Raw genomic sequence first — 14808 nt, forward strand, 5'->3', positions numbered from 1 at the left:
GTCTTAGCACAAACCCCATCACCCAGGAGCAGTGGGCATAATAGGATGGTGGAATGGTCTACTGCAGATGCAGCCATGGCCCTAGGCGGGGTGCGCACGCCATCTTACAAAATGTAACTTGTGCTTTGAGTCACGGACCACTCAGATGTGGCCGGGGCTCTCATCAGGGTCAGAACCTATGGTCTGGAATCAACAGAGGCAGCAGGGAGCGGCTCCTCTCACTTTTACACCCAGTAACCCACTCAGGTATTTTGCTTCCTGTCCCTGGATTTTGACCTCCATTGTTTGGAGATCTGGGTTCCCAAGGAAGGTGTGCTCCCACTAGGGAGGACAGCAGTGGTCCCATTAAGACAGAAATGGAAACAATGTGGTCATTTTACCACTAAACCAGTGGGCAAAGAAGTTTACTCTCCTGGCTGGTGCATGTGATCTTGAGAACAAAGGGACATTCGTGTTGTTCCTACACAGTGAGGTGATGAAGGAGGATGTCGAACTCAGAGCATTCCCTAGGGCATCTTTTTAGTGTCCAGTGACAAATTTTAATAGAAAACTACAACCTCAGAGGTGGGAACAATTTCAACCCTTAAGGCTATGAAGCCTTGGGTCACCCTAGCAGGCGTCAACCCTGAGCAGTTGAGATACTGGCTGAGGAAAGAGGAAGCATGGAGTGTGTAGGGAAAGAATGAAGTTGATTAACTACAGCTTTGCAACCAATTACAGAAATGTTACAGAGTAGTTTCGCGTATTTTCTTCCTTGGTGCGTGTGTGTGTGTGTGTGTGTGTGTGTGTGTGTGTGTGTACTAATTTCTTCTCTCTCCTCCTTCCTCTTACTATTGTGTACCTTTTTTTTTAAAGAGGGTTAGCTTTGCCACATAGCCTTGAGATAATAGAATATTCACATGGGTCTGACTAAAATCTAGGTGTAACTGACAGGAGATAAGATGAATCCTGTGAGGTGTCCCAGAAATGGATACAATGTCTGCTGGGATTTTGGAGAAAGAATGAGAACATCTTTTGTACAAAGGATGTTTGCAATTTGTTAGGTAAAAATAGGGTTTTTCTTCTGGGAAGTTTAATCAGGTTTAGAAGCATGTGCGTGCATGCGTGTGATAAATGGCCCAAGGAACGGACTGTAACAGATATTAACCTGTTGTTTCTCAGGTTCAAACACTGTTGTATACTCAGCTTTTGATGCTGGGCTAGCACTCAGCAAACCCCATTTCTCCTTTGCCAGCTGCCTCTTTATGGGATCTGCCGATGGAGCCCAGGAGAAGACGGCAAAGCTAGAGGAAGAGGAAAGGGCTTTGTCCTTTCTGTCTGCTTCCTCTTTGCTTCCTATTTCTTTGCCTTACTACCACCCCTCCCCACCCCCCACAAATACCTCTTCACCCCAGCAAAGGCTGGTGTTCAAGTCACAGTTGTTAGCACTTGGTGCCCCCTCCAATGTCTGCCTGGTACCCTGGCCCACAGAGCCCCCCACTCGGCTCAGAGACACCGGTTTTAACTGAGCAGCAGCCTCTTGTCAGAGGTCTAGAGTTTCAGCTCTTCAGGGCCCTCCAAGCTTCTACAAGTGAGCAATTTCAGCCTCTTCCCTAAGTGTGGCAGCTTCCTGCATGATAATCTTAAGTATTCTCTTTTTGCCTTTTTAGCCTTTTAATACCGCATTAACAATTATTTATATGAGATTCCCATGTTAAAATAGGGTGGCTTTTCTCTCCTGGCTAGATTTTGACAGATATAGACCCATCCTGAAGCAGTAACATCTGTAAAATTATAGGCTTGGTAAGGCTTGAAACCCTTCTTTTTCTAATCTGCATTCAAGTTTACAACTATTAAAGTAAAAATGTTCAACAGCTTACACTTCCTGGCAGGTATCTCGTGTAGCTAGTAGTTAGCGTGCCACTTTTTGGAGAACACTGCCTGGCACAGTAATGCCCGTCGACTTGGTCGCTGAGTCGTCCATGTTCGTCTCCTTTAGTGGTCAAGCTACTTACTGTCCTCTAGGGCAGGAACTATATCGTATCTTTTTTTCATTTGCCCCGTGCCTAGCAAGGAATATGGCTTATATTAAAAGTTTTGATAAATGTTTTTGTTTTGTTTGTTTGTTTTTTTAAGGCTTTGAGGCTAGACCACTTTGGATCAGGCATTGTGTGACCTTAGGCCATTCTTTTTTTTTTTTCTTTCCTTTTTTTTTTTTCTTTTTTTTTTGGCTGCATTGGGTCTTTGTAGCTGCATGCAGCCTTCCTCTCTGTGGTGAATGGGGGCTACTCTTCATTTCGTTGCGTGGGCTTGTTGCAGAGCACAGGCTCTAGGCATGTGGGTTTCAGTAGTTGCAGTGTGTGGGTTTCAGTAGTTGTGGCTCACGGGCTCTGGAGCGCAGACTCGGTAGTTGTGGTGCATGGGATTAGTTTCTCTGCAGCATGTGGGAATCTTCTCAGACCGGGGATCGAACCCATGTCCCTGCGTTGGCAGGTGGATTCTTAACCACTGCACCACCGGGAAAGTCCCTCACTTTTTTTATTATTATTATTATTTTTTAAAAAATTTATTTATTTATTTATTTATTTATTGGCTGTGTTAGGTCTTCATTGCTGCACACGGGCTTTCTCTACTTGCGGCTAGCAGGGGCTACTCTTCGTCGTGGTGCACGGGCTCCTCATTGCCGTGGCTTCTCTTGTTGCAGAGCACCAGCTCTAGACGCATGGGCTTCAGTAGTTGCAGCACATGGGCTCAACGGTTGTGGCTCATGGGCTCTAAAGCACAGGCTCAAGAGTTGTGGCACATGGCATACAAAAGTTGTTGCTCCGGGCTTCCTAGGTGGCGCAGTGGTTAAGAATCCACTTGCCAATGCAGAGGTCACGGGTTTGATCCCAGCTCCAGGAAGATCCCACATGCCGCGGAGCAACTAAGCCTGTGTGCCAAAAAAAAAAAAAAAAAAAAAAAAAAAAAAAGTTGCTCCGCGGCATGTGGGATCTTCCTGGAGTAGGGATCGAACCCATGGCCCCTGCATTGGCAGGCGGATTCTTAACCACTGCACCACCAGGAAGGTCCCTCACTTTTTAAATATAAGTACATCCAGAATATTGCATGGGACATACTTATACGAAAATATTATTCAATACTAAAATATTAGCCTTTATTTCTCTCTCTCTCTATTTTAGTATAAGTACCTTAGGCCAGTCTTAACCTCTCTGAGGCTCTTGGTAAATGATACCTTCTCTTAGGAACAGCAAGCTGAGGCTGTAGGAGGTGATGCATAAAATGTGCCCCAGTGCCTGGCATGTAAAGTGTGCTCTGGAAGTTATTGACTATTGTGTTGGGTGGTGTTTTATTTTATTTTGGCTGCGGCAGGCGGGATCTTAGTTCCCCAACCAGGGAGTGAACCTGCGTCCCCTGCAGTAGTGGAAGCACTGAGTCTTAACCACTGGACCGCCAGGGAAGTCCCTGATAAATGTTTCTTGAGTGAATGGATAAATGAATGAGTGATAGTTGGATGATTTGGGGACCAGTTGGCCTGCAGAGCATATGTAAACCACACTGCTATGGAAATAACAACCAATTAGAAAAAACAAAGACTTTATTCTGTACTTGTTATATAGCAAGAGAATCAGTCGGCCACCATCACTTGTGCTTTAGCAGTAGACTCAAAGGCAGACAGAGGAGTGGGAAAGCTTTGTAGTGGGAAAAAGGGAAGGCTTGGGATGTCTTGATTGGAGGCTGTTGGTATGGGAACGCTGTAGGCACCCAACTAGAAGCAGGGTATCCTAAGTCATTAGTTAGGGTCTCGTATTTTACTTTCTCTAGTTAATCCCAAATTGGAAGTGGGGACAAAAATTAGGGAAGCTGATTGTTACAAAGTTATTTTTTAGCTTCCTGGATTGTCACTGGAGATAACCATCTGACTTTCTGCCAAGTCTGACTTAGCAGGCTGGCTTCCTGAGTTGTTTATTATAGATAAAGGTTTGATTTCTTAGGTTGCTGCAGCTTATGAATCAAAGTTCTGTTTTTGCATGTGGTCTGGCCATTGTCCATTTGTGTATTCAGCCTCACCGTGGTCAGGTTTATTTCTAATCTTACTATAAAATACAACCATTTGATCATGTCTATGAGGAAACATGCACCGAATTTAAGACACCACCAGTGGGATTAGGGATGTTCGTGGCTCCAGCCATTAAAGGAGCTGTCTGTGCTGGAGGCAGACATTTCAGCGGTTAATGCCACAGGGACAACGCCACCAAATCAAGCAATTGAAACCTTTTGCCATCCCAGATCTTGGGGGAGAAAACTGAATACCACTGGCTCATGGTATAAAATTCAATTTAAAAGATAATCATCATTTCACTCATATACAACCATCCATTTGCTGACATTCAAGTTGGTTGACTAACTTTATCAAAGTGGGCTGTTTGGGGAGGGAGAGAAGATATAGCTGTCATAGTAATTTCAAGAAAATCCCCAGAGAACTTCCACTGTTTAATGTCTTTTTAAGATACCAGTTTCTCCACTTGCCTACCAAAGCACTCTTACATTTTCCCAATCCTGGCTTCAGAGAACACACAGGTGCCTTATCATTTGAGTCCAAGGTGTGTTGTCAGCTTCTTAAAGAGAGTCTGTGGTCTGACCTCCTCTCTCCCTGTAGGCATATCCTTCCATAAGCAGTTTGCTAAAATTATTTGGTGGCTCTGTAAGTTCTTATAGAGCTATAAGCTTCTCGCTACACAGTAAGTTCTAATTTTAACTTTAATCACTATGAAAGTCATTAACCCATAAATGTACCCTCTTTAGCTGTGTTTGGACAAAGAAACTATTTGCACAGAGAAGATACTCATTTCCCAACCAGTAGCTCAAATTTACATCCTGACGTTTCCTTCCAACACATTTAGCTTGTTTTCCATGTGGCCCTGTGTTTTCACTTGCCCCAGGAAAAAAAGATGCCCTGGGTTTCAGACACTCGTAAAGTAGGAGTCCGTGGACACGCTTGTACAAAGTCGTACTGTTCTCCTTAAGGCATAATTTATCTGGATGGTATCCCTTGCTAATTTCTCTTCCATCAGCATTGTCTGGATGGGGGAAAACCCTGTCTGCCCATGAGTAGCAGGGGTAATCGTGTGTTATTGCAAAATTGCAGCAGGATCGAACAAGACCATCCAGGTGATGGAAATGACAGCCTGACAAGTGCTGGCAGACTGTGATCCCCAATGACCTGTCTTCCTTCTCTCCCATGCACGGCAGGCTCTCACACCCATGTCCCCATCTCTGACATCTGCTCTGATCATTGTCCCTGATGTCACTTTACCACATAAGACACCCACGTCAAACGGATCTATCCTTGACCCTTCGCTGCTCCCACCTCGGATTCTCATTTAACCTCATTGGGACGCCAACAGCTTAAAAATGGAGAATAACAAGTGTGCTTTTCAAGCTGTAGACCAGATTGTGGCATCCATGGTAACAGAAAACCTGAGCTACATCAGGAGTGTGAAGCACAAACCCACACTTGATCATCAACACCCTAGCAGGTATTTAACCACAAACGCAGCTGGTAATGGGGGACCCACATGTTATCTGGAGGAAAATAAAGCAAGGTAGAAGCAGTTGCTCTGATGCCACTGCAGTAGCCACACAAAGGAGATTTGTCATTAAATGTCAGCCGTGTGCCAGGAATATTTCTGATATTATTTGATTATCTGTTTGTTTGTTTGTTTGTTTAACAAATGTTGAATTCTGACACTCAGCCAAGCACTGACTTGTGGGCTGGGGATATAATTTATTATCTCCATTCTATCACTGGCAAAAAATTTTATCACTGGAGAAATTGAGATACAGAGATATTCTATAAGTCACCTGTTGTCACACAGCCTTTTTTTTTTTTTGGCTGCGTTCGGTCTTCGTTGCTACACGCGGGCTTTGTCTAGTTGTGGCGAGTGGGAGCTACTCTTCATTGGGTGTGAGGTGGCTTCTCTTGTTGCGGAGCACAGGCTCTAGGCACGTGGGCTTCAGTAGTTGCAGCACACAGGCTCAGTAGTTGCAGCATGCCAGCCCTAGAGTACCTGGGCTTCAGTAGTGGTGGTGCTTGGGCTCTAGAGCACAAGCTCAGTAGTTGTGGTGCATGGGCTTAGCTGCTCCGAGGCATGTGGGATCTTCCCGGACCAGGGATCAAACCGGTGTCCCCTGCATTGGCAGGCAGATTCTTAACCACTGCACCACCAGGGAAGTCCCCCTGGTATTTTTTTAATATTTCCTTTCTTCTAAATTTAGTTTTTCCAGGTGGTATGGGTTAAATTCACATTGATAATCTATTTTTGACCTAAATGATTAATTTCATAAATAGGGTATTCTCAATATTAGTGGTCCCATATTAAGAAAGATTTCATGTGTGAATCTGTGGTAACAAAAAAAAAAATTGGAAAAGCAATTATTTGATGACAGTGCTCACTTGGAATATAACTGTTTGTCATCACACATTCATTTAGGTCATAGTCTATGAAACACTACCTAATTTCAAAGCAGGGATTATGCCTCACTCTTCTTCATCTGGTTCCAAACCTAGTTCCTCATGCAGGGCTTTGTAAAAAAGTAGGTATTTAAAAGACAATAGTGAATTGAATGAAAAAATATTTTTTCTGTTTACCTAACCTCACATAAATGTTTTTAGTGACTGTGAATTTGTTTAATAAATATCGGCTCCTCAAAGATTTTGCATATTTCACTGTTTTGCAAGGTAATTCTATCTGTAGGCATATATTCACAAACTGTTTAGTTGTTCAGATCTAAAGAGTAATGGAGTAGAATTTTAGGATCTTCCCCAGGAGGTTAGAATTACAAAATTCTTAGTTTGGGAGGTACTCTCCCTTCTGATTTATTCCAGGTACCAGATTCTACTCTCTCTGTCAAGCAGAAGATGCAAGGCATCTGAGGCTGGTTCTTCCCAGAGATGAACTGCAGGAGGGCCCACCCCATCTGGTAAGATCTGGCTGGGGAAATTCCCAGGTAGAAAGTTAAAAGTGACAAATGGTTTCTTCTGGCTGCCTATGGTAAAATAGGTAAATATGGTTTTAGAAAGCCAGAGAGATGAACTACAGAAGGAACTTTTGTAGCAGAATTTAGAGAAAATGTGAGGGCCCAAGGTGGTCTTTCTAGCAAGCAAGAGCTCCTCAAAGTAAGAAAATGCAAAGATCCACATCTGGAGTGTTGTCAATAACATGTGGTCTTAGAATAATTTTGAGGTAAATTGTCAAAATCAAGGATGCAACTGTACGACCATTTTCTGATTTTGAGATGTCAGATTTAAAGGTGTGTCTCCTAGATCTTCTTTGTTATATAAGAGAGATTCCAAGAATATTAAGTGGGGATAGTTATGCAGCAATACGTAACAGAAATATCAACTTTAAGACATTTTTGCCAATCTTATGTGTATGAGATGTGGCACCTTGTTTCTTTCATCTGCATTTCCCTGGCTACTATTGAGTTTGGGAATTTTTTTTTTTTTTTTGGAAGTATAGTTGATTTACAATGTTGTGTTAGTTTCAGGTGTACAGGAAAGTGATTCAGTTATATATATTTTATATATATATACATTCTTTTTTACATTTATTTCCATTATAGGTTATTACAAAGTATTGAATATACAGTAGGTTCTTCTTGTTTATCTATTTTATATATAGTAGTATGTATTGTTAATCCCAGACTCCTAATTTATCCTTCCCCCTACATTTTTCCCCTTTGGTAGTCATAAGTTCTTTTTCTGTGTCTGTGAGTATATTTCTATCTTGTAAATAAGTTCATTTGTATCATTTTTTTAGATTCCACACGTAAGTGATATCATATATTTGTCTTTCCCTGTCTGACTTACTTCACTTAGTATGATAATCTCTAGGTCCATCCATGTTGCTGCAAATGGTATTAGTTCATTCTTTTTTATGGATGAGTAATATTCCATTGTATGTATGTACCACATCTTCTTTATCCATTCATCTGTCAGTGGACATTTAGGTTGCTTCCATGTCTTGGCTATTGTAAACAGTGCTGCTACACACGCATTGGGGTGCATGTATATTTTCAAATTAGATTTTTTGGTCTTTTCTGGATATATGCCCAGGAGTGAGATTGCTGGATCATATGGTAACTCAATTTTTAGTTTTTTAAGGAACCTCCATACAGTTCTCCATAGTAGCTGCACCAATTTACATTCCCACCATCAGCGTAGGAGGGTTGGGAAAACATTTTTTTTGCAATCCCTGTGAATACACGCACCCGCTCCCCCCCCCCCCCCCCCCCGCCGCCCCCGCAAGTAAATTGGATAACAAGGTTTGGAAAGGGAAAAGACATGAATTAGCCAGGAGAAATCAGCTCTATGGGATTAACTACAGTGCAGATATTGCTGGAGAGAAATTTCAAGGGAAGGAAATAATCCCAGAATGTTATGTTGCTGGCTGTTCAGTTATTACACAGGATGGTGGTTATTACACAGGATGGCAGTAGCACTGTAGCTGATTCAGAACAACTGTTCAACAGATTATGGCCTCTATACCCTTGATTCTGGGAAAGTTGGCATCTGATTTTTAGCCATTACAATCCATATGGCCAAATGTACGATCCGGAGGTGGGTGGCTTCTATCCTCTGTAGCGAAAGATGCAGAAGCTCTACAGCTTCCATCAGGAATTGAGTAGGAATCCACTGGGTCAGCAGGCTCGCTGGTAAAAGAAAGTAAGGCTGAAACCGTCTGTCCTCATGTTGAGACAGCAACAGCTGGGTGGCGGCAGAGGGTTTCAGCACACCCGCCAGCACCCATGGTTTGGCAGTCAGTAATTTTCAAATCAGAAATTGTATGTTTCCAATTGTTTACACCTGGGAGCAGAAGAGCAACTCTAAGAAATGCCTGAAGTCTCCCTGAGCTTACTTCTCCCAGCTGAAGAGATTACAAAAAACAAGAAAGACACGAAATAGATGCCAGTGATTCCCAAGGTGGGAGGAGGTAATTATGAGGCTAAGAAAAACTGTCTCGCATGAATTATGCACATTGGAAACTCATTGGCTTTAATACTTGAAAGTGTTGGAATTGGTACTTATTCCAAAAATTCTAATTCGTATGAAATCAACTCTGAATGTAGAAAATCTAATATAAACTCACTCTTCATTTCCTTGATGAGAAATAAATACTTCCTTCCTTAAGAAGAAAACGAAGGTGGGGGGGAAGTATGGAAAGCCCTTTCTTCACTGAACTTCCCTGAGAAGGGGCCAAGGAAGAGACTGGCTTCAAGCTGGAGATTTTAAAGGTAACTCTTTTAGAAGGTCAGGTCATTTTACACCTCTTTTTTATTTTGACACTCTGTTAGCTGGTAAAAGGAATTTTTGTTTTCATTCAACATTGGGATGTAATGTACATGTGATAAGATGCACCCATTTTAAGTCTATGGCTTGATGACTTTTGACAAAAGTATCCACCTGGGTAACTGTCACTGCAGTGGAGATGTAGACTGTTTCCATCCACCCTAGAAATTCCCTCATGCCTTCCCTGGTGGTCAATTCCTGACCTCCTGTCTTAGGCAACCACTGATCTGTTTCTGCCACATTGTTATTAGTTTCACCTGTTCTAAAATGTAATATAAATGGAATCTTAAGTACATATTTTTTGTACCCAGGTTCTTTTGCTCAGCATAATGTTTTGAGATTTATGCATGCTGTTTGCATGTTTCCTGCACTTCCAAAATAAACTGCTTGCACTTGAACCCTCATCTCAGAGTCTGTTTCTGGGGGAACCCAAATTGAGACAGCAACTCTGAGTTAGACATTGGAACAATTATTATTGACAATGTAAGGCTAGATTTGCAGGCAGACAGATGATAGATACATAGATAGGTAGGTAGATAGATAGATAGATAGATAGATAGATAGATAGATAGATGATAGATAATATGTAAAATCAAGAAAAGAATGATTGGAAAGGAGAAGGATTACAGGCTTTTATCTAGAAAATCTGTATTGATTACATTTGAATTTCTTATTGAATGTTTAAAAGCGGCAAATTTCTTTCAAAGATTTTTATTGTGGAATTTCAAAGCTATACAGATGTAGACAGAATAGTATCATAAATTTCCATGTACCCATTTTCCAGCTTCAACAGTTATCTACTTACAGCCGTCTTGTTACATTTATACTTCCATCCACTTACCCCACTCTGCTCTCTACTATTTTGAATGAAATATCAGATGTCATACCATTTCATCTGAGAATATTTTAGTATATATGTCTAAAAGATAAGCGCTTTAAAAATAACTATGACCATATGTAAAGTAACAATTTCTTAATATCATAAAATATCCAATCAGTATTAAATTTTTCAACTATCTAACAGATGTCATTTTCGTTTACAGTTTGTTTAAATCACAATCCAAATAAGTTCTCTACACAATCACTTGATATTTCTTTAAAGTCTCTTTTAATCTATAGTTTCCCTACTCCTCTCACTCTTTATCTTGCACTGCATTTATTAAATTATTACTTGATATATTTTAATTTACCAAGATTTGGCTAAAACTAATGCAAATTACATTTTTACTTCCTTTGAGTCACACAATTTATAACCCAGGGTTAATCCAGTGCTTTAACATAATTTCTTCTTTTCTGCAGACTAATGTTCAGAACTTTTATTTATGTTTTGGAAGGCATTCTCAAAATGTAAATGCTTGGAGGCTGTGGAAACAGACATATGTATATGAAAGTAAAATCAGGAGCTCTCAGAAGCTAGATAAGTAAAGAGAATGAGAAAGCCAGCAACAAATGCCAAATTACTTCTTAAATCTAGAAATCGATCATGTCACTTTCTCTACTTAAAATGTTTCTATGGTTTTCCACCACACTGGGAATAGATTCAAAACTCCTTACCCTGGCCCTGTGTGATTCAGACCTGCCTTTGCCATCGCACCTTATTAGCTCTCACTCTCTCACCACGATCTTCTCTCCAAACCTCTCACCTCACTACAGTCTGTGCCCTTGCTCTGTCCTCTGCCTGGGTAGAGCTTGTTCCTGACTGTAAACAAGCCTGCTCAAGATGGAGGACTAAACAGATGCAGACTACTCCCCAAGTTTAAAAACATATAGCCAAACCTCAAAACAAAAGACAAAATGTTCCCACGGCCACCAGGGGAACCCCAGTAACAAGCAGAAATCAAAACGACGTAGCCTGGGAATGCAAAATGGTACAGCCACTTTGGAAGACAGTTTGGCAGTTTCTTACAAAACTAAAACACATTCTTACCATCTGATCCAGCAATCACGCTCCTTGGTATTTACCCAAGGGAGTTGAAAATATGTCCACACAAAAACCTGCACACGGATGTTTACAGCAGCTTTATTCATAATTCCCCAAACTTGGAAGCAACCAAGATGTCCTTCAGTAGGCGAAGGGATAAATAAAGTGGTACATCCAGACAATGGAATGTTATTCAGTGCTAAGAAGAAATGAGCTATCAAGCCATGAAAAGACATGGTGGAAACTTAAATGTATACTACTATGTGAAAGAAGCCAATCTGAAAAGGCTACATACTTATGAATACAACTGTATGACATTCTGGAAAAGGCAAAACTAGGGAGACAGTAAAAAGATCAGTGGTTGCCGAGGGGAGGGAGGAAGGATAGAGGAATAGGCAGAGCACAGAGGATTTTTAGGGCCGTGAAACTATCTGTATGATACTACAATGGTGGATACATGTCACTAGACATTTATCCAAACCCATAGAATGTACGACATCAGTGAAACCTGAGGCAGATTCTGTACTTTGGGTGATTATGATGTGTCAATGTAGGTTCATCCGTTGTAACAAATGTACCACTGTGGTGGGGGATATGGACAGTGGTGGAGGCTGTGTACATGCGGGGACAGTGGGTATATGACAGATCTCTGCACTCTCCCCTCAACTTTGCTGTGAGCCTAAAACTTCTTTTAAAAAATTGTCTTTAAAAAAAAAAAAAAACCACAGCTGTGTGACTTATGTGAGGCTCTATATAAGATAAATCCTTTGGGAACTAGACCTTGAACTCATGCTTAGAAATGGAATCACTCGTGATGGTAGCTCATTTGAGCACAGAACTCTGGACTGAAATTCATTTTCACAAATACAGAGATCAAGAGCTATTATTCTTCACTGACCCTCCCTGAAAAAAGCTTTAAAGAATGGAACTAAGAAAATAAAGACAAATGTGTCACGTTAGAAGAATTAGTGAGGATAGAAATCAGCAAATGTTGGTTGGACAATCTAAGTGTGCATTGATTGTAAGTTGTGTGCATTGATTGTAAGTTGTGTGCATTGATTGTAAGTTGTGTGATTATTTAAAAATTTTAGATATACATTGATTGTAAATAGCCTAATTGTGTGGTTCAAAAAATAATGCCAGAAAAAAAAAAAAAACGTAAAAGATGGGAAAGGAGTATTGTGAGGGAAGTTAAACTGTACTCATCTTATTCAGGAGGAGACAAGAAATACAAACTTATGTAGGTATTGGTTTTTAAAATATAACCTTAAGTGTCCATGTTAAAATTTTCAGTAACCACCAAAGGAATTGAAATAGAATATGGTCAAGTTTAAAAATAAAATGAGGTTGAAAATAAGAGACATAAAAAGAGGGAGAAAAAAGAAATAAAAAGCATATGGCATTGGCATAAGAGAGACAAATAGATCAGTGGAATAGAGGAGAAATCCCAAAGTAGACCCATGTCTGTACGATCAGTAAATTTTTTACAAAGTGTGACAGCAGTTCAGTGGGAAAGGTAAAGTCTTTTCAACAAATGGTTCAGGAGCAACTGGATGTGTGTATGGAAAAAAGGGAACTTTGATCTCTGCTCCCACCAGCGTGGGCTACATAGTTCTATTCATTTCTCAAAACTCATTGAGTCACGTGCTTGAGGGTTGTTTTGTCTGTGTGTGTGTTTCTTGTACGTGAAATAATATTCAGTTTTTTACATCTCTCTTAGAAATGATTATGTCCACTAATTCGTCTCAACCTTTGCTCTCAGCCTAAATGTCACCTCCTCAGAGAGGTCCTCCATAACCACTCTAGGCCTTCAGCACCTTCAGAATTCTGGATTGTATTGCCTTCAACCTGAAAAAGAATGTTATCCAGCGAAGATTCCTCATCTCCCTGCTCTACAACTCACCTCCATCCCCCCTGCTTACTCTCTCTTCTTTTTTTTGTTGCACCTCTTCCCCTCTATGTTTGCCCCATTCCCTCCCACCACCTCCAGCCTCTGCTCCACCCATCTCCTTGCCTTCCCGTCCCAATCTCCTCATCTTCTTCCACTAGAAATGCTTTCCAGGCTGCCTCTTCCAAGGTGTTGAGGATCGCAAGGTAAGAAGTAATAACAACACACCAGGTTGTTAGTTTGGACTTTGAAACCCCAAACTTGCCCTGCCTTCTGGGTGTCCTATCAGAATTTCTGTGGTTATTCGGTACCTGATGAATTGCTCTTCAGGATTCAAAATCATTTCCGGTGCCCCTAGGACCGAAGGCTTCACCAGGGAAGAGGAATTGAAGCTTGATTACTACCTTTTCTTCTCTAATTGCTACTTGCTAATCCTCTTGGGTCTGATGCTAACTATAGTCTTGAAAGGTGCATTTTTTAAGGAGGGGTGATAGAAACTGTCCTTGGAGATCATAAAGCTCAGTAGGGCTGACATGCACAGTTGCACAGGTTGTGCATTGTACAACATATCCTGCTCAGGCAGTAAGAGGGGCCTGAAATCCAGCCTTCACTCCCCTTACATGCATCCCTGGGACTGGGTCTGTCTAGTGGACAATTAGTAAAATTGTGTTTTAATTTGCAAAAGGTATGGTAGAGTCTAGCATCCACCCTGAAACCTAGCCTGGGGAAGACAGGAAGGGAACTGGCTTTGGCTGGATTCAGAAGCCCTTCAAGCCATTCAGGGCCCTGACTTACAGGCTTTTCTGATAAAGTATGAAAGAAGCTGCCTAAAGGCATGAGCCAATTTTCAGTGAGGCCTGTTATCTGGTGTTCGGCAAGTTAAATAATATAAAGTCAGTCACAGCCCCTGCCCGACAATTTCCATCCATCCACTCAGCTCTGACTAGAGAGGCCCTTACTCCCTGTTGGGCCTCTGCCACCTGGTGTTTCAAAATCAATTACCAGATCAAACTGATTTGCCAGTTTGTCACCTCAAACCAGATCACACAGGCCTGCAGACCAGGGTGCTGAGCCCCCACATTGGGGCTGACTTTACGAGCAACCCTGAACAGAATCAAGTGTCCCCCACAGGTGTCAGGTGGGGATGGTGGTCACTTCTCAAGAGTCTAGGAGTAGCAGTCATCTGAGTTAGAGTTGACTCAAGCAGCCAGAAATGTCAAGCAGTTATTCAGGAGAGGGCTGTTATCCTTCTTACACCTCCTGGGGCCAATTGTCAAAGGGTTTCATCCTCTACCGGCTTCTTTTAAGAAGAGCCAGTGGTAGATGGTGTCAACTATAAGTTGGAACTTGCCATCTGCCTGTAAAAGAATTAAATCATTTTGTGCTGCTGTGGCTACTGACCGTCCACACCCCCTGAAGGGAATTCAGGGTGGAGACCAGAAATGAGGCACTCTGTGCTTTGGAGGATGGGATGGGTGGAACAGGTCTTCAGATAGTTAGATGTTTTCAGGAGCTGATTTTATGAGCCCAACCCTTGCATCCCCTCATATCTAGAAAAGCACTAAATCCCTGCACGGTGATGTCTGCTCCTCATGACTAGCAGAAACACCCTACAAAAAAATGTGCTTGATTGCATGTACTCCTCCTTTACCAAGAATATATATATAT

The sequence above is a fragment of the Hippopotamus amphibius genome, chromosome 16 (genome assembly GCF_030028045.1).
Source record: "Hippopotamus amphibius kiboko isolate mHipAmp2 chromosome 16, mHipAmp2.hap2, whole genome shotgun sequence".
Taxonomy (NCBI): Eukaryota; Metazoa; Chordata; class Mammalia; order Artiodactyla; family Hippopotamidae; genus Hippopotamus; species Hippopotamus amphibius.